Source organism: Vidua chalybeata, chromosome 2 (assembly GCF_026979565.1).
Source record: "Vidua chalybeata isolate OUT-0048 chromosome 2, bVidCha1 merged haplotype, whole genome shotgun sequence".
NCBI classification, from domain to species: Eukaryota; Metazoa; Chordata; class Aves; order Passeriformes; family Viduidae; genus Vidua; species Vidua chalybeata.
Window position 1 is genome coordinate 79,269,757 of NC_071531.1, and position 27,471 is coordinate 79,297,227.

At 40.6% G+C, this 27,471-nt stretch overlaps 1 long non-coding RNA gene across 1 annotated transcript; it reads left to right on the forward strand.

Annotated features, from left to right (window-relative positions):
- The first annotated feature begins 13,270 nt into the window (after positions 1-13,270).
- Positions 13,271-23,077, forward strand: LOC128784575 (uncharacterized). The gene is made up of 5 exons (XR_008429545.1): positions 13,271-13,300; positions 13,397-13,520; positions 19,790-19,854; positions 21,304-21,477; positions 22,648-23,077. It is a non-coding gene; the product is annotated as an uncharacterized LOC128784575 (long non-coding RNA).
- Positions 23,078-27,471: the final 4,394 nt, after the last annotated feature.

Below are 27,471 nucleotides of genomic sequence, written 5' to 3' on the forward strand. Positions count from 1 at the left end.
GTCTTTCTTGTTCTGAGGGCTCCAGAGGTGGATGCAGTGCCTCCAGGTGGGGTCTCATGAGAGCAGAGCAGCACAATCCCCCCTCATCCTGCTGCCCACTGCTTAAGATGCAGCCCAGGGCACAGTTGGCTTTATGGGCTGCAAGTGCACACTACCAGGACACAACGAGCTTCCCATAATTTAAAATCCCCAAGTCTTTCACATCATGCTGAATGGACAGACAGGGAGTGATGAGAACAGACAAGATGTAGTGCTAACAAAGGTCAGGGCCTTCACAAGACAATGCTTACTGCTGGGTTATTACTTTGCCATGTTTCCAGTTTCACTTAAAGGTACATCATTACTGCAGTTGCTTTGCCTAGTACTTTGGAATAGTCAAAAAAAAAAAAAAAAAAAAAAAAAAAAAAAAAGGCCAACAACTATTTAGCTTAGAAAAAAAAATAGGAGAAAAATATATAAGTTCCTTTACATTTCTCATTTGAAACACTCTGTTCTTGTCCAGTTCTGCTATTGTAGGGAATGCAGTGGAAAGCAGAGCAACTGGGGATAAGCAATGCAAATATTTAATGGCACACAGGAAGAGCTGAGAAGACTGGGATGGTTGGGTTAGGGAGAAGACAGTGTGTGTACAACGTAATGTAGTTGAAATGATTGACTCAGACTTCAGCAGGTAAATTTAACTCCAGAGTGTCATAAACCGGAACAAGGGAATATCTGATGACATTTGTGGAGCACATCTGAGGAACAGGCTGTTAGTGGCACAAAACAAAATCAGTTAAAGCTAAAAATCCCAAGAGAAACAGCCCAGCAGGATTTTTTATATGCCATCAGCCACAATACTCACACTTACATCAAATTATGAATAGGCTAAAAGTTAAAAATAGAAATCATTTAAATATAATTAAAAGTTAAAATAAGTAATAAAATAAAAATAGGAGATAAAAAAAAATCTTACCAATTAGGGTATAAGTGTCTCAGGATGAAAAGATCAGGTGGAAATCAGGGTCTTGAGCAATTAATTTCAAGTTTTCTAATAATAAATTTTAGCAATAAATTCAAGAACTTTTCTTCCAGAAGAAAGTAATTACAATGTGCAGGGCTAGTACTATCCAAATAGGCCATCAAACCTGGCTGGGAAGACAATGCTGGGTAGCCAGCTGTAGTGCCATTTGATATGTGGCCATTGCAAATCCAGCTATTGGTATAGCTCAAAAGCAAAAGCAACCAAGATACTGATGTCTAAGGAGCTTGCTTCTCGTGACTCAGCCATAGGCTGATGGATGGCTCTCAGCCCCTTAAAAAATGAAGTTAAAAGTGGTTGTTTCAATCCCTCTAAAATTGTTTTCTTACATAAAAGCAGGTTTGTCCTAATGGAATTTATTTCACATTTTACAATGGCCTGAGAATACACATTTTGTGCAGCTTATCAGATGAGCAAAATCTTGGCAAATCAGTCACCCAGTGCTTTGTGACTGTTCAAGCACACTGTGCAGATCCAGATCTGGCTCTGGGTTTTGGACATCACAAAGTCCCTTGAAGGCTCACTCTACTTTTTGACACTACTTCCAACCCAGAATCAAGCAGAACTCAATTCCGATTTCCACTAACACTTGTCTCTTACTGCCTTTGGACATGTTCAGATCCTGAATGTTCAGATCTCCTGTTTGGGAGAAAACAGAAGAAAGAATTTATCTAGAGCTGCATATTAGAGGAACTGGCAGCAAGACTGGCAGGATCCTTCTACTGTCACTAGGCTTTGACAAGCTGGTAGGAAGCAAGGATAGCTGTGATCAAATGACAAAACACAGAACCTCCTTATTTCTTTTAATTGCTGAATTTCATTTTGGTGCCTGAAATGTAGCCAAAAAAGAGTCTCCCTCTGAAGTGCACTGCTTCACTAACCTGTGCAGCTCTGTGCCAGCAGAAGCAGCCATAGGCAGAAAAGTCCCATCCTACCAGCCTTGGGTCCTGTGGCACAGGGCTTCCAGGAATGCAGGATGCATGAATGTTTGGAGGTCAACCACCATGGCCATAAACATCAAACCTGGTCTTTCTGAGATAGGGCAAGCAAAGGGTAAGAAAAGTACTACCCTGGTTTGTCCTTAAATAAATGACATCTGCCATTCAGCATCAGTTGCAAAAGCAACAGATTTATGAGTTACATACATTTCTCTATTTCAAAGGTAGTCACTGGCTGTGCAAAAAGGTAGTTCAGAATTCATTAATTTTTCAAATACTTATAATTTGATTGTTCCAAGTACTAATTACTCACTAAAAGCTTCCCTCCCTTGCATGAGAGTACATTTTTCTTCTGCTCACTGCCAATAAATAAGCCTCAGGAAAATATATGAATCTTCAAGGGAGTGAAGGAAAATGTAAAAGAAGCTCTAGCCACCTAGTTTGGATCCAGACTTGAAACAGCCTGAAATACAAGCATGTTTAAATTCAGATTTTGTGCTTCGCCACTATAGGCAGTATTCCTTTATTTTAAAGAAAATGGAAGCAATCTGAACTAGGAAAAAGAACCTTCTTGAAAACTATTTTTAAAATGACCCTTGAGGAAGAGTGAATTCATGCTGTGCAATTTGCAAGATAAGTGCAATTGGAGCAATTCACTGATAAAAGAGCATGATGAAAGGTGGCAGGGAGTGATTGACTTCACACTAGCCTGCAAGAGCAGCAGCAGCTCAGGTAACTATAAACTTATGAATCTACAAAAATTAAATATGAGGGATAATTAATTTGTAGAGACACCATTGTTTCTCCAGTCACACAAGGGCACACATAGCTGAGAACTGCTGGAAACACAGGAGGAAAGAACTTCCCCAGAGACTGTTCCAAAAATCTTGCCCAAGCCATCTTGCCACGGGCAAGGTCAAAGCAGTCAATGAAGAGACCGCAGGAGACCAACGAAAAAAAAAAGGCTGGTACACGTGGCTTCACATATTGCAGCTCACTACACCACTACCATGGAGGGGGCTCCAGCCACACAGCAGCCGGAGCAGCTGGGACAGAGCAGCTCCACACGTGGACAGGTGACACTGGTTACAAATGGTATCAAAAATGCTGCAAGGTTTATTGATCGTGTCATCTGTGTAAGAAACCGCTGGATTCCGCTTGTGGAAGATTTCTGTAAGAGGAGCCATGGCTACTCCCGACAGGGAGGGAGTGCTGCTGCTCTCTGGCTGCTGCAGCTGGGATAACACCAAAACAGGAGGAGACCAGCTCATGACACTCACTTAAAACTAGAAAGCCACTTATCTAAATACAAATTTCAATGGGGAGTGACTCCACCTATTTTGGGATTTGTTTAGCCATATACTACTTGCCAGGTGAGTTCCTTGAAGTGTTAATCATTCCATGATCTGCAGAGGTATCCCAACACATTAACTCTGATCTAAAAAGTTGGGACACAGGATGGTCATCTTTCACAGACGGAAGGTGAATGAGATACTTGGTTTTCCTCTCAATGCTTTCTTGAGACAATCCCAGGTCATTTTTAAACTCTGAGTCGTTGCAGTTCTAAGCACAGTCTGCCCCTGACTGCTCATTCATGTCCCCAAGACACCCCTTCATCTCTGGCAATGCACCAAGCATGGGCTGTTATGGGAAAACCAGCCAGTGAGCTTAACTTCCACCACTCAAGTTTTGTAGTCCCATAAATATCCACCAGTATGATGCAGAGGTAAGGCTGAGGGAAGGAACTCTTCCAGCTTGCATGGCAGCTCAGAAATCTGTAGTAGCAATAGACCTTGAGAGGTCAAAAGTTATTTCCCTACTTTGCAGGAATACTATCACACACTGTACTTTCTAAGCCACACCTAATTGTAACACCACCATCCCATCAAGCAGTTGGGCCCAAATGAACTTCAATTTTTTAATCCACCAAGGAATATGCTGCTGAGTTACCAGATTATTAAATCCAAAGATATTTGTCAAATTTCAGTCTTGACAGAGAGATTATCAAAATTCAATTCCTTGGAGCTTCAGCCCAACATAGGAGGTATAAGGGCAACAGACAGTCCTGTGCATCAAGTAGAGCTCTGCAGTATGCCACAGACATGGGAAAAAAGTCCCCCACGTCCAAAAGATTAAGGAAGTTCTTTGCAGACAGTCCCAAAGTTGTCATACAACTTAGAGGAACCTTTCTACTTGACTCATTTCCAGAATTAGAAAGCAAGAATCTGATTCCACCCTGGAGGATTTGTTCAAAAGACAAAGAATGTCAAAATCAAACTGATTTACCAGATAAGAGATTAATAGGCAAAGAGCACAGATAACAGATAGAGGAGTTCATTGATCAGACAAGGGGAAAGAATACACTGCTGAAGGAATCCTTTCTTGTGCTGAGGACAAGAAAGACAGATCTTAGAGTTATTATTCTTTCCTTTAAGTACAAACACTTCAGTGTCAAGATATGTAAGCAGGGTACTTTTTTAGTCATAGGCCTCTCCAGAGAACTGAAAGCAGTTGTTAGGAGTTGACTTTCAGGCTCCTCCTTGAGTTTATCTAATACAACAGAAGATAGAACAAACAGAGCCATGTATATTTAAGCAGGACAGTAGCTATATATAGCACCTTATAGCCTTTCCTGCGCATCAGCAATTTTTCTCTTATAGATTCCTACTTTCAAACTCTTTCCATGACTATTTAGTATTTTTACGAACTATGGCTTTGCAGATTTGTGTGTTCTGATTCCCCTTTATGTATATATACATGCTTATATGCATAAAGAAATTCTGTGACAGAATAGTAATGAATGCTTCATATTTCTGAAAAGCACTTCCAAACACACATGTGAATGAAAATGTGATTATAGGAGTAGTCAGCCTGGACTTAGGAAGAATAAATCATGCTTTGCAGATCTGACAGCCTTATTTGATGAAATTACTATCTTGGTGGATGGGGTGAAGAAGTTGACACTGTTTAATCCTGACTCATCTTTAACTCTTGACTTTAGTTAGACTTTCAACAATTGCCCTCATGACATCTTCATAGGCAAACCAGTGAAGTACAGGCTGGATAAATGGGCAGTGAGGTGGGCTGAAAATGGCTGAACTGGGCTCTGACAAGCACCACAAAGCCCACCTGGAGAGCAGGCACTAGTGGTGTACCTCAGGGATGGACACTGGGGATAATGCTGTTTAACATGCTCATCAATGACCTGGATGACGAGACAGGCTGCACTCTGAGCAAATTGCAGATAAAGTGGGAGGAGCTGCTGTTAACACTAGCAGTTGCACTGCCATTTATAGAGGGATCTTGAAAGACTGGGGAAAATGGGACAACAGCAACCTCAAAGTTTAACAAAAAGAAAAAAAGTCCTGTCCCTGGGGTGGGATGGTCCCAGGCACCAGTACATCTCATGGGCCACCTTTCTGGAAAGCACAACAGCCCTGAAAGGTGACTAAATATTATGCCCACAGGAAAGCTAGAAAAACTGAAGCTGAACAAGGACAGCAAAAACAGACCTGGAGACTGCAAAACAGGATGAGTACTTCTTTAATACATAGGAAAATTCCCTCCATTCTTTGGATACTAAACAGAATTCTACAACAAGGACTACTTAAAAATTCTAAAACAGACTTGTAGGAATGAGGGCAACATGACCTGAATTTCTGCTGAATCTATTGGTCTCTCAAAGAGCCTTAATTCAGTACAGCCTCTCTTGCCATTAATTAGACTTTTGCTATCAACTCTGTTCTGACCAGGGCACTTTAATGAGGAAATAAATCTTTTCTTCTTTCTTTTCCTTCAGACAAAGACTGGGATATATCAGAAAGGGTATTTCAGAAGGACATGAAAAGCATTCCAATTAATTTTATTTCTGTTAATGAGAATAACTGCTTTGGAACTGGATCAGTGTAATATGCAAGATAGGTCTGAAAGCATTTGGGTTTGCTTGTTATGATATTGAGTTTCTTAGGGGATTGCAATTATGACTTAGATTAGAGAAACATTAACAGAGCTGAAACTGCCCAGATGGCTAATTTCTTTTTGATATAACAATTGATATTTCTTGAACTATCAATAATCTGGTTGTAACTCACATGTTGTTAATATTGTTTGCACCTCAAAGGGAGTTGAAGTAAATCTTTGAGAAGCTTGCTGGATGGAAGTCTTTCTTAAACATGAAAAGTAAGTGCAGAAATTTTCCAAAAGATAAAATATACACAAATTCAAACACTTGACTTTTACCTGTGGAGGGACCGATATAATAAAGTGATTTTGAAAATTTCCCAGAAGCTGGTATATGTGCTGGTGTAAACCCAAAATTAATGGGATGTCTTCTATTTGCTGCACATTTGAGAGAACAGCATGACCAAGAGGCAGAACACTAACCTTCACAGGTGGCTTTAACAACTTTCCTGTTGTGGTTCTCTGAGCCTTGTTTATTATGATTCTGCACAGTTTCCTATTTTCATTGCTGTCTGAATTCCAGGACAATCCACATTCCTCTATGAAAAAGCACAATGCTTAGGCACTGGAGCCAGGGGCAAGGCTAGGTTAGCACTTCCATTCACATCTTTGCCAGAATATGGAACTTACTGGTTTGCATAACTCCCCTGAAGCCCTTGCAGTCTGATGCTGCACTGAATCACAGAGGGCTTGGCAGGCACAGAAGGGCTCAGCCTTCAGACCACAGGACTCAAGAGGTCCCTCAAGCCATGAGTGAAGCAGATATTCAAGAATAGAGGTGATAGAAGAAGCAGTATCTACCCAAGCAAGTCAGAAGTTCTTCCTCTACGGGGGAAGGCACGACCAAGTCAGACCTGGTTGCTATGGATTGGAGCAAAAGATGGAGTCACTGGTTTTCTATGGATCTTCAGATATTTGGTTCCTGGTCTGATTAATTCTCCAACATTTTGGTTCCTGGTCTGATTAAGATTTTTATGATTCTAAAATATTGTAGCTGTTTGCAGTGTAAGAATTAGTATGAACATGTCACTCTATTAAATGTTATTGTATTCCTATGTCTTTCTATTTGGGATACAAATGAAGTGTGAAAAGTCCTTAAGAGTTGTTTAGTGACTTATCCTTGTTGGTTTTGCAGATAAATACAATTGAGAAATTTCATGCAACTCTTCTACATGCAGCTTTTTCTCAATAATATTATATGGCCAATTAATTTTTAAAGCAGCTACTAATAGAGCTTGTTTGTAAGCTAGATATTAGTTGTAGGGGAATAAATAGCAATAGAATTTTTTTCAATAAACCCAAGAGCAGGACAACAATTAGTGTATCAGTATTCGCTGTTGTATTGTATGTCCTCTGATGTCTGAATCACTCAGCTGTTTTTCAGTTTGGATGTCTGCAAAAGATCTCTAAGTGCTCACTGCTCTAGAAAATAAACAGAATGTTAGCTTGGAAGGAAAAATTTGATTTCACTCAAAGTCCCATGTCTGTTCTGTTGGGAGGCTGTTCTTTTAGTTTTCAAATCTATAGCTCACTCATAGACATTATTATCTGCTGTCATTTCTGAGTAAGAATAATTTTTTAGTATAAAAAGGTTATTACAGTAAGAGCAGGAAAGTATATCAATTAACATTACTTTCGATAAATCCAAGAATGAGGGTGCTGGTAAGAAAGCTATTGAGAAATTTAACCAACCCTCAATACTATTCCTACCAATATTACTGCAAAAGAAGTTGCTTAATTAGGGGCCTATCTGTTCAGAAGAAATAAAAAGAGCCAAATTCTGATCTTGAACACACAGGTTTGTATCAACATAATTCTTCCAATTCCATTCTTGTTACCCCTTACTTAGCGTCTACCAGCACCAAGCAAATTATGACAAGAATGTCATCTGCCATGTCTCATATTGTCTTGTGAATACTTCTGAATCACAAAGAAGGTGGAGAAAATATGTCTACCGACAGCATTTAGCCTCAGTTGCAAGCAGTAGAAATTATAGGGAATCCATGGTGGAGAGGTTAATTATAAGCCATTCTAGGCATTAGTATAGTAGTATTATGCAACTTTTGTGCTCAAAGTGTTTTAAACTTTTTTGCCTCCCTTTGTGAAAAGTTCATGACCACAATTACAGACCACATTAAAAAAAAAAAAAAACCTAGCAGTAAATCTCAGTTCCAAAGGTCTTTCTGAGCATTGCCAGAATAGGTCCAAGGATCTTAATCTAGCCTTAAACATCCATAGTATCGATATCTGTATCTGAAATACTCCCCATTGTCTCTTTCTACTCTACATTCATATACATACAGAGATACATTCACTTGTAAGTTGTGACACATCTGGCATATTTTCAGTATCTATTTTGGCATGAGCTGAAGTGCCCCTTACTCTGTCATTGATTACTAAAGTAGATGAGATGATGAGATCATATGTGTAGGTGTTTCCATTTGGTCAGATGAGACTCACCTTTTAAAAGTATTTTTGAACAGGGAGTGTGGGGAAATAAAAGTACCAAACTTGTTTGAATCTAAGCACTGAGTAACTCATTAGCATGGGGATTAATCTAGGTTGTCCTTCACCAGGGTGTATCCATCAAAACACTTCTCCATAAAAATACAAGAAGTTTTGAACAGTCTGTTCCAGCAACTCACCATTTGATTTCTCCAGGCATACATATCTCACTCCTCACCTCTGAAATAAAGCTGGCAAAATGCTAATAGGAGATGCAAGGGAGGTTTGCTTCCTCCTCCTCAATTACCCTCAGGAATTGTCCAAGAATAGTCAAGGCCATGGAATTACAAATTCTAAAAAGCTCAGAAATGTAATTAAGTGGGTAAGAGTCAGTGATTGGCATGTAGGTTCAGGTATTTCCCATGCATATGAAAACACTCTCTCAGGATTTTGATGGTCATCAGATAAAACTATTGAGTAGCCTCAAACATCCAGCCCAACCACCTCTTCCACTGACCTAGAAATAATGGATGTAGGAAAAAGTCCTGCATCAGTGACAACATAAGGTTTAACATCTTGTATTTCTACTCAACTAGGAAAATGAGATTTCACCTCTCTAACAGGGAACTAATCAAATCTTTCTAAAATGTTGACACTAAAAAGGGGGCATTGTAGATGGAATTCTATTTTAGGTCTTTTTTCATGGGTTTCTGTAATGTGCTAGTTATAAATTATCACTCCCTGAAGGACTTGCACAGCTAGACTAAGAGCGATTAAAGGTAATTGTATCACCAGCAAACAAAATCTTACAACTATTAGAAATTTTCTGTAGGCTTTCTCTGATCCAATATACGGCACAGTGTGGCATGTTCAGAGTAATCCCAGAGTTTTATCTCCTCTCCCTACTCTCCAGCTAATAACCACAGATGAGAAAAGACAAGGGAAAACTCACCCCAGGTTTGGCACAGAACCACCAACCTACAGCCTGGCCCTTGCAGTGCTGTTGAAGAGCATCCAGAAGACACAAAGAATGGTAAGCTCAACACACCCAGAACAGTCCCACTCTTGCTAACAATGTTCACGTCTTGCTGGGAATGGTGCTCCCTTATCTTAACCAGCTATCTATGTTTTATTAAGATAAGACTTGGGGTTAAAAAAAATGCATCTTATTCTATTAATCAAAATATTAAAATGGAATAAAATTGTGCTAATTGGAAGAGTTATACAGGAAAAGTCCTGCACTACCTACATGGAAGGTTCTTATATGTTTTGTTTTTGTTGTTATTTGGATCTCTCTTATGCTGAGGTGTGAGAATCCAGGGCATCCCTCTGGCTGCCCTGGAAGGTCTGGGACCCTAGCAGGGGGTCAGGAGTCCCCCTGTACAGAGCCCCGAGAGACACTGTCTCTGATCTCTGTCCATGGAAAAGAGTTTTCAATCTTACAGGATGAATTACAAGCTCTGAGTGTTTGATATTAAGTAGTAATTAGTGTGGCACGGGTGCAAAAATAGAATTTTAGGATTCTAGATAAGGGGTTCAAAGAAGGCAAGATGGAGGAAAATTGAGCATGCCTTGTCCTTTTTCTTCTTCTTCATGCCCTCCATGTTTCACTGTGGTGTTGGCATTTTTCTATTGGTTTAGGCTGGGGGCACACTGTTCAACATGGGCGATAGATATCGGCACGTTATTGTAAATATAGCACACATAGTTTCTAGTATATAATGTTTGTAACATCCCACTGAGGGGCAGAGCCCCGCACGCTGTCCTGCAAGACAGACCTGCTGCAGGTCAGAGAGAACATGTTATAGATAAGAAATAATAAATAACCTTGAAAACCAGCACAGACAAATTACGACTTCTTCTTTGGCAGCAGGGCTGAAAGACAGAGACTTTCTACAATCTCAGGATCATTTAAATATCACAGATTCTGACACTGGGGTACTGTGGAGGTAGACACCAAGATTTCCAATTGCTTGTCTTGGCAGAGGTCTGGAGCTTCCAATAATCTTCCCTTTCTAAAATGCTCCAACTATTGTTTTTCCTCAGGAAACACAACAGGGGAGTAAATGGGAGTAGTTCTTTAGCTCACCTAAAATTTTTGGGTTTTTTTTTTTTTTTGCACTTTATGAGGAAAACATGGTATAAATTTGCATTTCAATGAATATATCTGTATATACCTACCTGAGGCTGGGAATAAAATGCTTCTGTTCAGTCCCATTTCCTACCTTCATCTCCCTCTAGAGCATAATTAAGCCAAGGGTGGGAGGGAAGATTGAGAATAATATGGAGCTGATTCACCTTTTACACTCACTAGCAAAAAATAGAGATTATTACTGCATGCATCAGTGGAATTGAAGAAGAAATTATTCTGAGATCACTTGTAAACAGATGCAGTCAGACATGACTGTTGCATGAATGGGAATGCATAAATTAAGCTTTGCCAAAGGTTACTAGTAATTTATAGTTTTGGCTTTTACAACGCTCCAAGCATGACGTTATTTACTTGCATTGTTTATTGAATAAGTATATTTACCAGGGAAGTCACAGCATCTAAATGCTACCTTGTCTCTTGAGGATATCTTGCTTGATGAACAAGTCTGTGATGTCATAGGCCAAACACTGCCTTTGAAGTTGGAAAACATCAGTTGATTGATGCTTGTCTGAAGAGCTGTCACAGTGAGCATGGAAGAAAGACTGATTGTCATAACACACCTAGTACTGAAAATTGATGTGTCTCTTTCTCATCATTTCCAAACCAGTAAACTGAAAGTTGCTTGATGACAAAGCATTTAAATAGGGACTTTTTTCCAACACGTGTGGAAATAATTAATGACTTTGATTTAAAGAACATTGTTAATAAGAACTAAAAGAGGCACAAAATAAATATATTTGGATCCCTTTGACTTCCAGCAGTCAATGGGAAATTCCACAATTCTGCCCTGTGTGGGATGTTGATCAAGTGAGTACCTCAAATTATTCCTTGCCCATGAAGCCATATCAGGAGCTGGACAGAAGACCTAGCTGGTGGAAGTAGTAGTTTCAATTCAAAAGATAGCATTCTTCCCTCACACCTACAAAAGCCTCAGCTTCGTGCTGAGGAGGTCTTGCTGCCTTCTTAAAGACAGGGAGAAAGAAATTGTGATCATGTGTTAACCCCACCAAGTAATCACAATCAGCACTCTTCACCTTTGAGAATTACACTGATCACATTTCAGCAAGATGTGAAGCCTGTCTCTGAACATCCCCTCTGATCTCTATTTCTTGTCTTCAGACACCTCCTTCCTGTCCCTCCTTTCCCATATTATCAGCTTGATGGTCTTCAAGTCATAAGCTTGTCTGCCTCATTATTTGCTTTGACTTCACTTAGTTGTGAACTCCACTGACAGAGTTCAGTTTGCACTGAAGTCTTGCCATCCCTATTTTCTGAGTCCTGTAACACTAAATTTAAATACTTTCTCCTTATCTGCAGTCACAGCTTGGGATTAATTGATTCTCTACTGCAGTGATCTCATCTCCTCTCTGGAACAGGGGGTTTGCATCTCATGTACAGCTGAAAAGACCCATGAGTGACTCATGGCTACAAGACCCAACTTGTAGCTATCTGGTGCAGGGGTAAGAGGGAGAGAATCAGCAAGCTGTTGTGGGGCAGCACAAGGAAAAGCATGAGGGAGATATGCTGGCAAAGCAGATACCATTGTCAAAGTAAATGAAGCTCTTTCACACAAGTGAGAGGAACGAGACATGGCAGTAGGCCAGCTGTGTGGAAGTCCCTTGTCTACACAGCCAAATTAAACTCTGTAAGAAAGGTTTTCTAGAGCATGAAGTTTTGCCTAAAGAGACTGCATGTCCATCATACCACAGCATTTCCGCAGCATTTACCAGCACTGGCTGGAGGTCATGGATCCTGGAACTTTCACTGCTCCTGTCACAGCTGCTGCCACATTACAGAACACATCAGCAGCAAATGGAAGACAAAAATGATGTGCAGCTTTATGTAAAGTTCGTTGCCTTTTGGTGGATGAGGGCATGCCTTTGATGTGCTCATCTTTTCTGTCTTCTTTAACAACAGAAGAAACATGCTGCTGGAAACACTGTCATAAATCTTACTGCAGTTGTTGAGCAATGAGAGCTGATGTCACATTGAGCTGAATTTTTACAGCCACATAAACAACAGAAGGAAAACGTATCTCACAGCAATGAGTTGAATTCATCCCTGACATAGTGGCAACTCAATTAGTTAATGAGTTTTTAAGGTATTTAGATAATGACAGATGGATAGACACAATTTATACTATACTCACTAGCACTGAGCTGGGTTCTAGAGAACCCTATTTGACATGAGTCTACATATGTAGGCTGATGGAGAGACTACATCTGTGGACAGTGGGAGAGCTAGAGACACCAAGTCTCTGGACTTCTGTAAAGCCTTTGATAACATTCTTCCTCTCTAAATTGGAAGGACATAGATTTGATGGGAGGACTGTTTGGTGGGTGAGGGTAATGGTCAACAGCTCAGAGTCCCAGTGGACATCAGTGATGAGTGGTGTCCCTCAAGGGTCTGTACTGGGACCAGTCTTCCATACCTTCATCATTGACATTAACAGTGGGATCAAGTGTACCCTAAGCAAGTCTGCAGACAACAACAAGCTGAGTGGTGCGGCTGACATGCCTGAAGGATGAAATATCATCCAGAGGGACATGGACAAGCTCAAGACATGGACCCATGGGATCATCACAAGGTTCAACACAGCAAATTGCAAAGTCTGGCACTCACTGGGCTGTCCTGAAATCAGCAGACTGTGAAGTACACTGAAGTACAGGCTAGCTACCAGCATTTGTGACATCAGGTGTGCTATGGCTGGTGATACACGATTCCAATTTCCAATGATTAACAGGAATTAGGAGCAGGAGAAATGACAGCTACATGGTGTTATCTGTAAGAGAGCTGGGTAAACAGACACAGCATGGCTCTGCAGCCCCAATCTTTGCACTAGCACCTTCTTTCTTATTTACCAATGCTTTGCTCTCCCAGCAGCTACCTGAAAGCATAGATAACCACAGACCCTGGACAAGAGAAAGCTGATTCAGTTCATGTCCTATATGATACAAGTTTCTGGTGCTGTCATTATGAGTCTGCTCTACAGTAGGAAGCTCAGGTAAACCATACACAAAGACCTCAAAAATAAAATTTGAGGTTTCCATGTTGCCCTGGCTTTGGCACTGGGATGATTCTTATTGTTAATAAATTGGCAAGCCTATAAGTCAGGTATTACTGACTGATTTGCACCGTGTATGGGCAGGGAGTGAGTGAGTGAGTAAGGAAAATGGGCAGGAACAGAAGCAGGGAGGCTATGAAGAGTTCAAGGGAAAACAAGTGCTTCTACTCCACCTGCGATGCCATCAACCTGACATCAGGAAAGTTGCTTAGACAGGAGGCACATCCTGGCCTCTAAAAAGAATTGAAATGTCATCTTATCTCTCCTACTTTTTTATTTAAAAAGCCAAAAATATTAATTTCTTCCACCCTGGAGGTGTCCACAAGCCTTCCCTCAGCTGGTTTCTCAGTGCACAAAAGGATGCAAAATAACAGCTCAGAGAGCTGCTGGGAGGAGCTTCTTTCTCAATGGTTTTTGACTGTTCCAAAAATAGCAGCCACAAGCTGTGTATTCTCCCAGGAGGCATTTCTGCCAGCACACCACGCACTGCAGTATACAGGGCAGCTCCACACTCGGGAGTCTTAAAGTACATTTTCTAAAATAAAGCTTTTCCTGCAGTTTCCCCAGCGCATCTTGGTGCCCACAAGGTGTGGGTGTAAGGTCAGCTCCCACTGCCAGCAACCTCCATTTCCTCCTGTGCAAGAGGCAGGAAGGGAAGAGCCCTAACACTGTCTCTGGGAGACTTTGTCTTCCATTGTCCTCTTTCCTTTAACCAGATTAGAGCTGCATATCACAAAAAGCTGATTTTAAGCCTGACCAAGAAGCTTCAGCCCATCTGAAGGGAAAGTAACAGAAAATGTGAAATCAGGGGTCTATTTATCTATAGCCTTTTGATAGTCAACTTTTTGATCACAATTTTTTTTTTGATCACAGATGATACATCCCTACTGACATGGCTATTTCCCACTGTAGTTAAGATTCAGAGGACTCTGCAATAACCTTTAAATTAAATGCAGTTTTTTATACTGGAACACAATTATCCTATTAAATGCATCCAGTGAAAGAATAAACCAACCACATGCCATACACATCTGTTTAAACTCATCCATCAGTCACATCCAGGAGGCACAATGAGCTCTTTGCCAATTAATTAGAGACCAAATATCACTCTGGAATTACTCATCTATGGATTTTAAATACTGAATGAACTCTGAGAAAATGGTTAACAACCAGCACCACTGGCTAAAACCAATAAAGTCCACTGAAAAATCATTCCCTATTAATTTCTTGCTCAGTATTATTATAGCACAAGGGAAAAGTAGTTGGAAAATTGAAATAATTAGCAGAGGAACTTTACAATAAAATATTTTTTACCTGAAACCCATTTTGGAATTTCTTAACCATGAGTCTATCCAAGGAGCAGACCCTGCTAAGTACACCCTGTGAGAACTTTGATTTTTATAGCATTCTAATGTGACTTTAAAGTTCATTAAAGCAGCTCCTTTTGTGCTGCCAGCAACAAAAGCCTTGATGTTAAGTGTCCCCTGGAGTCCACAGTTCAGATAAGTGCTGTTGTTTTTCACTAAGCTCAGCCTCTTAAGCTACCATCTCACAGAATAAAACAGAACCTTGCACCCAGCAGCAACCTGGAAGCCAGATTTCAAGATAATGTGCTTGCAGCAAAACCATAGTCCTTTTCAATCAAAAATGCTTTAGAAATTAAGAAGCAGAAAATAAGCAGCTGTGTTGCATGCTGCCCAGAGTGTAACACAGAATATGTGCTGGGCATTTCTTAAAATCACTTCATCCCTTATTTATTTACCAAGAATTCAGGGGAGAAATACCCAGGTAGTTACAGTTGCTTATTTGCAGTGCAGGGAGGATGACAGCAAGTTTAAAAAGCATTATTAAATTTGAAATATAATTCCTCTCTTTAAAGAGTCCAAGTCTTGGAGTCTCTGTACTTGATCGATGACTCCACATCAAATCTGTCCAATTTGCAAGTAAAATCAATTTGGTCTTATTCCTAACTGACAGCATATTCAGCAGAGTATTGGGAAGGCAACTTGGTTGGGTTTTATTGACTTACAAAGCATTCACTAGAAAAAACAGTTTTGTGAAACAAAAGCTAAAATAGATTGCAATGCATTCTCCTGTAGCATATGAGCTTTCCACAGATATTAACAGAATTAAACTTCAGGAGCTGCTTTACCAATTTAAAATATGCTAGTATACGTAGGTGGATCAGTCGAGTCAGCAAGGGTGTGGGTTAGGGTTTCTCTATCCATAACTGCACTAAAGTGAATAATATCAAATTTAATTATTGTATAAACTGTTGCACAAATAATGTTGTATTTTAGTTAAAACATTGTGAATGCCTGAAAAATATATTCAGCTGGCATCTAGGGAGATAATTTTCACAGGTCAAGCTGTAAATCCCTACAGCTCTCACTCTCAGTGAAAATTAGATACCTGCACTGATTTACCCTGTAATTCTGTAAAATGTGTCATCCTGCCCTTACTATTAGATGTGGCAGCCACTACCACTCTTAACCTTTGCAGGTGCAAAGAACTTCTTGAGTCAGCAAGAACCTTTAATGGGAGCAACAGGAGCTGGCATTGCACATGCTGCAAAATGGAAAAGGTGCCCTTACTCCAAGAGTGGGAGTTATTTTTGCTTTCACCTCAGACAAACAGTGGTGGAAGCACCTCTGTGAAGTGCAGACAACTTGGCTACCCGAGTAGGGTTATTCAGTTTTGTGTGAGCTCTGGTGTAGTCTCAGAGTCAGGACAATTCTGCTCATCTTAAGGTGTTCTGCACAGGGGAAATCACGTAGGCTGTGGACAATGCAATGACACCACCTGCACATGTTGGAACAGCTCTGGGCTTGCTTTTGACCATGGCCAGCTGGCCATGTTCCAAGAGATGTTCTCATGCAGTTTCCTGATCATTTCATAGAAGAGAAATCACTCTGGATTTCATCTTAGAAAGGGAGCACACAGAAGACAACACATTTGTCATATTTAGAAGGCACCTAGCTAAGGCCTGGTCACTGGTGTGGAAAATCCCTTTAGCAGTATTTCCCCTAAAAAGTGGACCTCTTCAGGAAATTAATAGCTGGAGAAAGCTATGATGATTTATGGGCTGTGCACTGCAGTGAGAAGATATTTTAGTTTGAAGAATAGTTTTGGAGCATCCATGCCCATCCATCATACCAGACTCCCTTAAGACTCTATAAGTGACTCTAAAGACCATAATGCCATAGGATCCTGGACATCTGACTGACTCCAGTCCACACAAACACGTGTCAAAACAACCCTCATATCCTCTGACTGCATGTTGTGCTACCAGGCAACCCCCAGGAGCTGGATTTGGGAGCTCCCTGTCACCAGAGTCACCCCAAAGAAAACCCTTTGTATAACATGTAGTCTTTAACAGGCATCTGGAGCACAGTGCAACAGCAGGGATGTCTTCCCTTCTCAGGACTGCTCTTGACAACCCTCAAAATGTTCAGAGCAGACCAAGCCATACCTTTTTCCATCAGCTATTGAACAGTAAACCTGTTCTTGCTCTCTGGTTCACCCTTCAGAGTTATGTTCCTAGAGGCAATTAGACATCCCCCAAGCAAAGAACATCCCAGTTGACTCTCATAAATAAAAATACTAATGTTCCTGCAGTGAGCAATACTGCACAATGACTATCCCCACTGTAAAGCTAAAGTGAGAAATAGTTTACAACCAGCCTTAGTGCTGACTTACCCAGAAATTATCTTACAATTCCCAACAGGGCCGCTCTTGCTATGGCTATATAGAGAGATGCAGCTCACCTACTCTGTTTGGATTGCCCAGCTACACAGAATTCTGCATGTTCTCCCTCTCTTATATTAGTACCTATTTCTACTCAAGCCAGACACAAAAATTAAGCAAAAAAGCACACAGACCCCTGGGAGTCTGATCAGCTCAGCACAGGCTCTCACAGAGTGTCTAACAGGCCAAAAGCCTACTGACAAAATACAGGCATAAGTGCTTAAAACAGGCAGAAAGACAACCCCATCAGTGTGTCACAGCACACACCACAGCCAAGAGGGCCACAAAACACAGAGTACCAACATACAATTTCAGAAGGCTTCAACCCATACAGAGTAACACCAGACCTTGTCAGAAGGCTTTAGGCATCTGCCCATACAGAACAACACCATACCACTCCAGAAGGCTTCAGGTATCTGCCCTTGTTCTTTATCCCAATCTTTTATACCCCTCATGTTCATGCATGGCACCTGTGTGCCCTCTGTTCCCTTCCCTGATGGGTCAGGGCACCTGGGCACTCCAGGTCTCACTACCTCCAATGCTGCTCACCTGCCCTGCACAGCTGTAGCCCACTGGGGATGAGGTTCAGCTGCAGCCCCACTCCCAATTACCACAAACTGTGTGTCTACATCAGTGTATCACATTTTACATAGCAGCCTCATGGTATTGTACTGGGTGAGAGATTCAAAAATGTCTGTCTTGATTAGGCTGTGAAAACCATTCTCTTATGAGATATGTTATTGAATCCCTTTGGCTGACCTGAATACAGACCTCCTACATGCTCATTAACTCTTCACCTATGCTAAAAGCAATCACCACTCTCTCTTCTATAAAAAGACTTGTTCTTTTCCCACTACTGATTATGGGGGGATACATCACATGCACAAAACTTCAGCAGAACAGAAATAAATGGAAGACCTTGAACATAAGGGCAGAATGAGAAAACATATTTTTCTTAATTGAGTAATAGGGCTATTAGCATTAGAACAGCATTGCTGTAGACATTAATACATTAAGGTTTAAAATGTCTCTGTAATAAATCATAAGAGTATTTTAGACAAAATGTGCTCACAGCCAGTAAAGCTTACAACTACTTGCTCTTGTGACTGGTGCTATGGGTTGTAAAAAAGGATGAATGTAAGTGTACAAATACCTATTGCAATACAACAGTCAGAGAACAGACTACACCATACAATACAGTATGTAACTGTTGCCTGTAATCTGCAAACTTATATGGAAAATGTATAGTTCAGTGATAAAAACATTATTCTTAAAAGCTTAGAAAGAACATAAGAACCTTAATTTTTTTGTTGTTTTTTTTTTTAATCACGAACTCCAAATCCTGCCCCTTGAAGGAAGACCTTGGAGCCCTGCCAAGGTGCACTCATGCACTGGTGTGGGAAGGAGTGAGAGTGCATGGAGGGGGAGTTGCCAGAGGCCTGGGAGGGCGTGGCTGACTAGAGAAGGACTAGAAGGCAGTGGGGTTGGCTTCTGTGGAAGGGGAGGAATGCTGAGCTCTTTCTGTCACTGTAGCATGTCCACAAAATGCCTGCTTCAAGCACTTCACCTTTCTTGTGCGCTGGATTGGCTTCAGCCCCATAGGCCTGGCTGGAGGAATATGCTGCTCTCTCAAAAAAAAAAAAAAAAAAAAAAAAAAAGATGCATCAGGGAAGAAGGTTTGGATTGGATATTAGGAACAATTTCCTTATTGAAAGAATGGTCAGACATTGGAATAGGCTGATCAGGGAAAGTGGTGGCATTGCCATCCCTGCAAAAAAGTTAATGGTTGGACTCAGCTATCTTAGATGTCTTTTCCAACCATAATGATTCTGGTTGCTATTGCTGGACTTTTTTTTCATCCTTTTTTTTCCCTATCCCATCTTCCTCCACCTCAGTTTCAAACTGAGTATACAATATCAACAATTTAGTAAGGCAAATTTGTTTCACATCTATAAACTTTACCAAGAGTCAGGGAATAATTTGAATAGAAATACAATGGTTATTTACAAAATAAATGCAGTATCTGCCATTATGCCTAGCTCTGTATTTGTATAGGTATTTCAATTATGCAGCAATTATAATTTGAATCTCTTGTGTGTGAATATCAACTCATCAATGTAGTGGTCTTTAGCATAGATGATTCCAGTTTATCAGCAATATACACATTTGCAAGGGAATAGTTAGAACTGCAATTAAAAGTTATGAATGGTAGACAAGCCATAGTCACTCTTGCTTTGGAATTCTCTGCATAAACTGTATTAGCAACATCTGCAAGTAGGGGACTATATAGGAATATATTATATATGTACAGCAATATATCCTTCTCTTCTTTATTTGCATTTAATCTGCATTCCTAAGGCTGACTTAAATCACATTACACTTACAGCTTCATAATGTGGAGGGGAAGAAATCTAGTTTCCATATTGAATTATAACACATTATTTTACATTCTTCCCTGCAAGGAGGAAGAAACATTCCTGTCAATGGTTACAAAGGCTGCTGAGCTGCTCCTGCTGAAAACCACTGGGTGAGCTTATGAGGAAAACAGCTGATCTAGAGAGTTGCTCCTTGAAAGCCCTTGATGCAATCAGTACACAGCTCTAAGCTGTGCTTTCCTCTGCACCATCCAGCTGTGCTGATGGCCACAAGCTGCACTTATAGTCAATAAGCAGAAAGTATGAGTGTGCTGTCACTTTGTCTCCACAGGCTCAAAGGAGGCAGAGCCTCCAGACTCAATCTTCACCTTCATTCTGAGAGCACACCATGAAAATGCTTCAAAATTCTTTTTTGTGATCCTACAATTGTGGACCAGATGAGCACCCAGTTAATGTACTGAAGGCTGAAAATGCCTATAAAACACAGCACCTAGTAGCTCCAAAGAAGCTAAACCTTTGGAGAGAGTGCAGGGATGCAGGGAGCACAACTGTGCAGCAGTAGCCAGGCTGTTGTGCTGGGATATGAGGATAGTCTGGCTATCCTTTCTGAGCCAGACAGACTGCTCCTGTGCTCAAGTCTTCTGAGCAGATTAATTCTACATTAAAAGGCATGGTTTACTATGTCCAGCTCTATTCAGAAATAATTCTAACTGTTCTAAGCCACCAAATATTCAAAATACCTGAGCCTGCCTGTCCCTTTTGAAATCTAAGAATTTTCATTTGGTTACTTATCTTGATAAAAATAGGTTTGAGCTCATGGGAATAGGGAAGAGCTCTTTTTTGGTAACATTTGCTCCAATGGAAAGAAGTAGATCTTCTGTTCAAGGAGCATGGTATTTTTTCCTCTCATATGCAGTAACACCTGGATTGGAACTCTTTGTGAATGGATATTACTGATTCTTACCAAGTTTGCACTCATTTGTCACAGAGTGATGGCATTGTAAAAAAGATGCAACCCCTTCCCTACTGCAAAATGCCAGTCTTTCCCATTTTAGGAGCAGAAAACTGTTACGCCATAATTTATCTCATCAAGTGTGACGGAGTTCCATTCATTCTAGACACCACCCATTTCACAGCCAGTTTGGAGCAGCAGCTGCCCGAGTTCGGACATCCCAAGAATGAGATGATTAGTAGGCACCAGGATATCTTCACAGAAGAGCAATTGCATGCTTGTGTTAGGCTGTTAAAATTAGCTAGACTTACGGCTTTTGAAGTCAGAACTCCCTGCCTTTATTTGGTTCACCAGCTCAATGTAATTCTGTATCAAAGAGCACCGGGAACATCAATCTCATCACACTGGTTTACATTCAATGAAAGCTTTTTTAAATTTTGCATCCTTCTTTTCCTGTCCATAGATTCGCTGTTGCTTGCTTACTGAAGTGGAGCTTACTGATCAGTTTTCACCTGCATTGCACTTATTAGTAAATGCTTCTTGATTTTGTCCTCAAAAGAAACCTCTTTGCAGCTCAAGGAACAAAAGGGAGAAGCAAAAACAAAAACATCTCTTTTTCTTCATCTGCCTTCTCTTTCCACCACACTAGGGACAAAATCAAAAGGAATGACTGCTGCTCTGAGGGACCTAGACAGGCTGGAGGAAGGCAAAAAAAGGAGCATCCTGAAATTCAGCGAAGTCCTGCCCGTTGGAAGGAAGAGCCCTTGTCAACCACACAGGCAGAGAACTGGCAGACCCCTCCACTGCAGTCACCTGGCTCATGGTAGGGGTTCATGCAGCACCACATGTGCTGAACGTGCAGCACAGCACAAGTGATAGCTCTCCACACCCAGGAGAGCCCCTCCATTCACATCAGCTCACTTTAAACACACAGGTAAAACCTGACAACACTGGGACAGACTTGCTCCTCATGACTACCCACATCATGAGGAAAGCACCAGGTTGCCAGTGCTCGTTCATCTTTTATTGGCCTGTCTCCTCTGTCCTGCTGCTTCCACTTTCATGGAAATGTTCTTTTTTGTCGTGTGAAGTGGAAAGATTGTTTAGCAGTCCCTGCTCTGACACACAGAAACCTGTCCCTGAGCAGCTTGTAGCTCCACTACAGACTTTCTTGAGTTCATTCAAAGTGGCATGAAATGTTTTGATCAGACAGTTTGTCACAAATTCAGATGCTCTCAGCAACTAAAAGTGTCAAATCTTATTTCCACCTTTTTTACAGAAACAAAGTTTCTTAGCCCATTCCTAAATGTATTTCCTCAATTGTTAAAAAATATATATTTAACTGTTCCAATTGATATGAAAGCTATTTGGTTTTACTGTTAGGTTGTTGCTTGTCTTTTTGCTCTTGATCAAACACAAATAAATTAATTTTAGTGATTTTTCACTTAGGCCATGAATACAAAAAAAACAGCTGTTTCCACAGTTCTGCCCCTCAGGACAATGAGAACAGTTTCCTTCTATAGCAGGAATTGAGCACCAAATTTTAACACTCCAGTTAACTCCCACCAGAGTTAAATGAAAATTGATTTTTCTCTCACTCCACTGCCTTGCCATGTTACCTTCCTGGATTTGCTTGGCAGCATAAAGAAGCTGTTCAAATTTATTTGCTATAAGTGACTTAGGAAATTGTTTTATGATGCAACAGTTACACTTCTCCAACTCAAGCCACTTACCTACCTGGACTTCGTATCTGCAAAGCCAGAACACTCATCATTGCTTTTTGGTTGATATAAATTCAAATAACATTAGGTCTGTTTGTCAAGCAGACAGGGCTCTGCTGATATACTCTTAGAGACCAGAAGGTACCAGGAACTCCTTGGCTAGGAAATACTTCCGAATTTTTTTCAGACAGATTCATGGGAAAATGGAAGTTTTTAACCAGTTTTGCCATGTTACATCTACTATTCAAACCCATTATCTGTGCCTAACACAGGAGCGGATGAAGAAATGTCTAAGTCTACAACAGCAACAGGAAGTTCATCACATCCTTTTGAATTGCTCACTGTCTCCCAGAGCTGCTTCCTTGCTGCTGCTGATCCCAATCAGAACTGACCTGTGTGGCTGATGTGCCCAAGGACAAGGCAGTGGCCATCATGTCCAGCCTCACAAACACATTCCTAGAAACAACAATGTCCACATGCTTGTCCTAGTGTCCCCAGTGTGAAAAGGCTTCCTGAAGAAGGCAGATGATAATTTCAGCCTACAAAAGGAGAGGCCCTTCATTTCCTCACAAAAAGAGAGAGAAACTAAAGAAGGAAGCTATGACTGTTTTTACTCTATGCTCCTTTGCATCACCAACCCAGTTTCAAGGAAACAAAAAATCATGGTTTTAAGCTAATAAAAACTATAGTAGCTTCAACTCATACACCTGCCATTGAATGAAGTGATTCTTGGCCCTGGTGAATAAAATCTCACTTATTCAAAAGGGAAATAGGATCTCTGGTGAAGATACTGGCACAGGTTTTAAGAACTGAGCCTTACTGATCACCTCAGCCCACGCTCTCCTCAAACCAAACTGCTTCAATATGAAATTCACTCTCAGTTACAGCACATTCCGAAAAAAAATAAAAAGCTTAGCCTGGTCTACTAATGCATGAAGGCCCATGGTCATCCTTCCTCATCATTTAGGTGCCTGTAAGTGCCCCAGATTTTATGTGAGATGCAGGCTGCCAACCTACCCATATGCAAAGCAGACAGTATGGTGAGTGAGTAAGTGAGGGTGTACCCTGTATTTTATCTTGCTCTCTAGGCATTTCTGAGGGCAAAAGGAAATCTGCAAGCCTAGTCTTTAGCTCCTCTATGGATAAAGTTTGCAGACAGGAGGGAAATATCCTATGTACTGCCAGTTGGGTACAATTCTGATTTAGGACTCATAATCTTAGACCCAGATTAACATTTTCCTAAGTATTTTGTCAACTGTACCGGAACTTCTGTAATACAAATTCATTCCTATCTTTCAGGAATATGAGAACAGCCAGTTTTAAAGTCTTTAAAAGACTTTTTTTTATTTCAGCTGAATCATCCACACCCATCATCCTTCTCTGATTTTCAAGGAAGCAACACACAAATAATTAAAGGTATTCCAAGGCATTTAAAATAAGTAAAAATGATTTGTCTATGTTGAAAGAAGGTTTATAGAATAGGAGTCTAGGACCTCTTCCTTTGCAAATGTGAGTGATTCCCATGAACATTTAGAGTATGCTTTGCTGCAACCTCTCTTTCAATTCATGATCATTTTGTTCAGAGTCAACAACAGGAGAGGCCCTCCTTTTCTCCAGGGGGGTGATTTATAAAAGTAGACTTGCAAAAGTTTTTGTTCTTTTTAATTGTTTTCTTCATGCTAAATTACATGCGCCTACAAAGAAGATAGAAATCATAAAACTCTGAGATGGAGAAGAGGCATTAGATTTAATCCCTTCTCTTATAAAATTCCTGCACTGTATATTTCCTAAGTGATTCAGTGTCAGGTGATAAGCTTTACTTGTCAGGTGGAGTCTCATCATCAGGAAATTTATTATGGAAGCTTCATTTTCCATTCCTTAGCTTAATCCTATTACTCTTTAATTTAATCCTATTACTACCAGGATTGTTGCTGCTAGCCATGTCCACATATCAACACTGAGATGAAGTGTTACTTTAGAAAGTGGAAACTCAAATAATTTTATTACAACTCTCAGAGCAGCACTATTTCTAGGCTGGGTCTGTTCCAGGGCATGATTCATCTCATGCATGGAGAGATTGGCACACTAATGCTAGTTTATCTATGCCTGTTAATTGGTGTTCATCAATTAGGACTGTTTAAGTAATTTTTCAGAGCCTACAGGAGGGACCAGACCTGGCACAGAACATCTACAATCATTGCAAAATAAAGCAAAATTGCTTCTTTGCACTCCTTTTGAACATTTCAGAAATTCCCCATGGGCTTGCTTTAGCTCTGAGGTGTGATCTTGGGTTAATAGTTTTGATTAAGGCAAAGGAAGAAAAGGAAAGATAAATCAGAACAGAAATAACAGATCAAAACAATCCTTTCCACAGCTTTATTTCACTGTTCTGTGTAATTCCCAGTTGCTACTGAAACAGAGGTTGGCTGCTTTTCCATAGCAAAGCCTAAACACATATATTGTGTATATAGACACAGACGGATAAATATATATTACACACAGGCTATTAAACCTGAAAATCCAAGCATATGTAAGTACCATAATGCCAGATTTAAGGTTACCCTGCTCATGCTGTGCATGTGTTATGAGTCAGCTCCAAACAACAAGATCACATGGTATTTTCCTAAAGATCTGTGATCGTTCAGTGCTTAGGTCTGTATTTCCGTGGTTCACAGAAGTGTGGGTTAAGCCTTCCACTTGCAGAATTGTAATGAATTTGTAGATTCTTCTAAATTCCTTCTTATAAAATTTGAAGGAGAAAGCAAAGGATTTGACCCAAGTAAATGCCCTGCCAAAACTACTATGTTGTTTCAAGATGTGGGAGTACCAGAGCTGCCTGCTCAGAAAGATCTGAACCATTCTGCCTTAAGTTTTCAAATTCAGCCGTGAACAGATTTTCCAACTTGGAATACTTCAGCCCAAATGATTAAACTGTAGTAAAGAAAAAGATATTATATCATGAAGTGACTAGACTCTGGCACAGGACCCAGAATGCCTCTGTGCTACTCTCATCTTTGCTGCAGAGCAACTACAGAGCTCTGGGCAGAGTTGTGCCTTTGTTTCCTCAGTTGTTCTCTCTGTGAATGGTACAAGCAGGCAGCATTTCCATTCCACTCCTGACAAAAGACCTCATCTATTTCACAGAGCCATGCCAAAAACTCTGGTTTGATGCAAAGGAGTCTGAACTCCACCTCAAGCTTGCCGCAGATCAGTTTTCTCTTGGCATCCCCTTATACAATTTTTTTCACTTTTGGTCTTGAGCATCATATTCCCTCTTGTACACTAGAACTGATGATCTACAAAACATTTATTCAGAAGTAATCCTCTTGGCACATCAAACCTGAGAGGTTTATCATTAAACCACAAAATTATTCCAGACCTTTAAAGATCACCTAGTCCAAATCCTGTGCCATGGGTGGGGGGCACCTTTCACTACACCAGGTTGCTCAAAGCCCCATCCAGCCTCAACTCCATTATTTCCAATGATGAACACCTTGAACATCTTATGTAAGTCTTAATTAGATTTATCTATTGGGGTAGGAGAGATTTCAGTTTTGCACATTACCTGTAGATACTAAGAATAATTTCATTTTGGGGAAAAGAGCTGTCTCAAGAGAGTCTGAAACTCTGATGCAGCTCTGACCATGAAATGGTGGCTGAGAAGCTGTTTCTTCATGGCTGGATGTGTTCCTCATCCTTGGCCATACAGAAAGGGCAGATGACTGTACATTTGAATTTCTAATACCCAAACTTCCATTTGGCCTGGACAAGGAATCTGAAACAGCCAAAACCTGGTTACTAAAAAGACTTATAACTCACTCCTATAAATCTTACCCTTTTTTGGGACAAACCTATTGCCCTTAGTGTGAGAAACGGCATAACAACCTCGTCAGGGAAATTCATTCCGTATTCTGTATATCTGTTACCTAAAGTCAGTAAACCTATTGAAAGGGAGCATTATAGCCTTAAACTGGATTGATTGCTGAGGAATCAACATAGTGTTGGAATGAGGAATTTCTGCTTCTTTAGTACAATAAAATCCAAATCTGTAGCATATGTTTATTCATCTCCATTTACAATCCCTGCAGCAAACCAAGCTGGAGGTCACCAGTGCAGAAAGCCTTTGTTCACCTGGCTTGTGAGCTTGTGGCCAGGAATAAAAGAACTTTTATTCATGCAAGGTACCAACAGAGAGGACAAATTTCTTGTTGGGGAAAACAAGCAGAACTTGAATGACATCAACAGAGATTTGGTTTCAACTGAATTTCAACTAGCATAAAGCATTTTGGAAGTTGCTGCCAAATGAGTCTGACAGTGTCACAGCAAACTCACTACTAATTTATAGCCATGCAAATGGGAATGGAATTTACCTAAATGCATGTGTGTGTGTGTGTGTGTGTGTGTGTGTGTGAGGGTGTGTGTATGGTAAACTCAGAAACTTTGTCATTCAGCTATCTACCAAGCAAAAGTGCTTCCTGGGGACTGAATGTCAGGCGTGGGCTCTCTTATTCTGGCAGTTTAGACTCTTCCTGTTTAATTAAGTTTTGGGTGAGCTGACAGAGCCCCTCAGTGCAAACTGCGGTACCTGGAATAGGGGAGAAAAATGACCTCATCTAACTCCATTATGCAACGGCCCATATGACTCTGCATTCATTTCTGATGGTCTGTGGCATTTAGCAGTTGGCTGTAGTGTGTCTAACCACTACAGAATTGCTGAGAAGACAAATGTCCTTACAGGCAAATGCAGTTAACAGCACAACGGGTTGCAGGGCAGATGGATGAAATGAGCATCTAGAAATGAGCAGCTGCTACAGTGACACGTATCCCTTGACACAACCTCGCCAAGCCGAGCCAGGATGACAGTACCCTCTGCGTGTGAGGGAGCTCTAAGTGGAGATGTTGCCATGTCTCCACTTGTCTTGAAGCAAGCAGTGTACCTTTCTGAAGCTCATCTGTTAAATTTTTTAAGATTCCAGCTGGATTTACATTAACCTGCAAAGAAATATTTTTGCTCTGTTTCCTGGCTCATAAACACTTGATCGCTTTGCAAAAAGCTCTTAGTTTTTATATAACCTATTCAAGCAAGAAGATCTGTG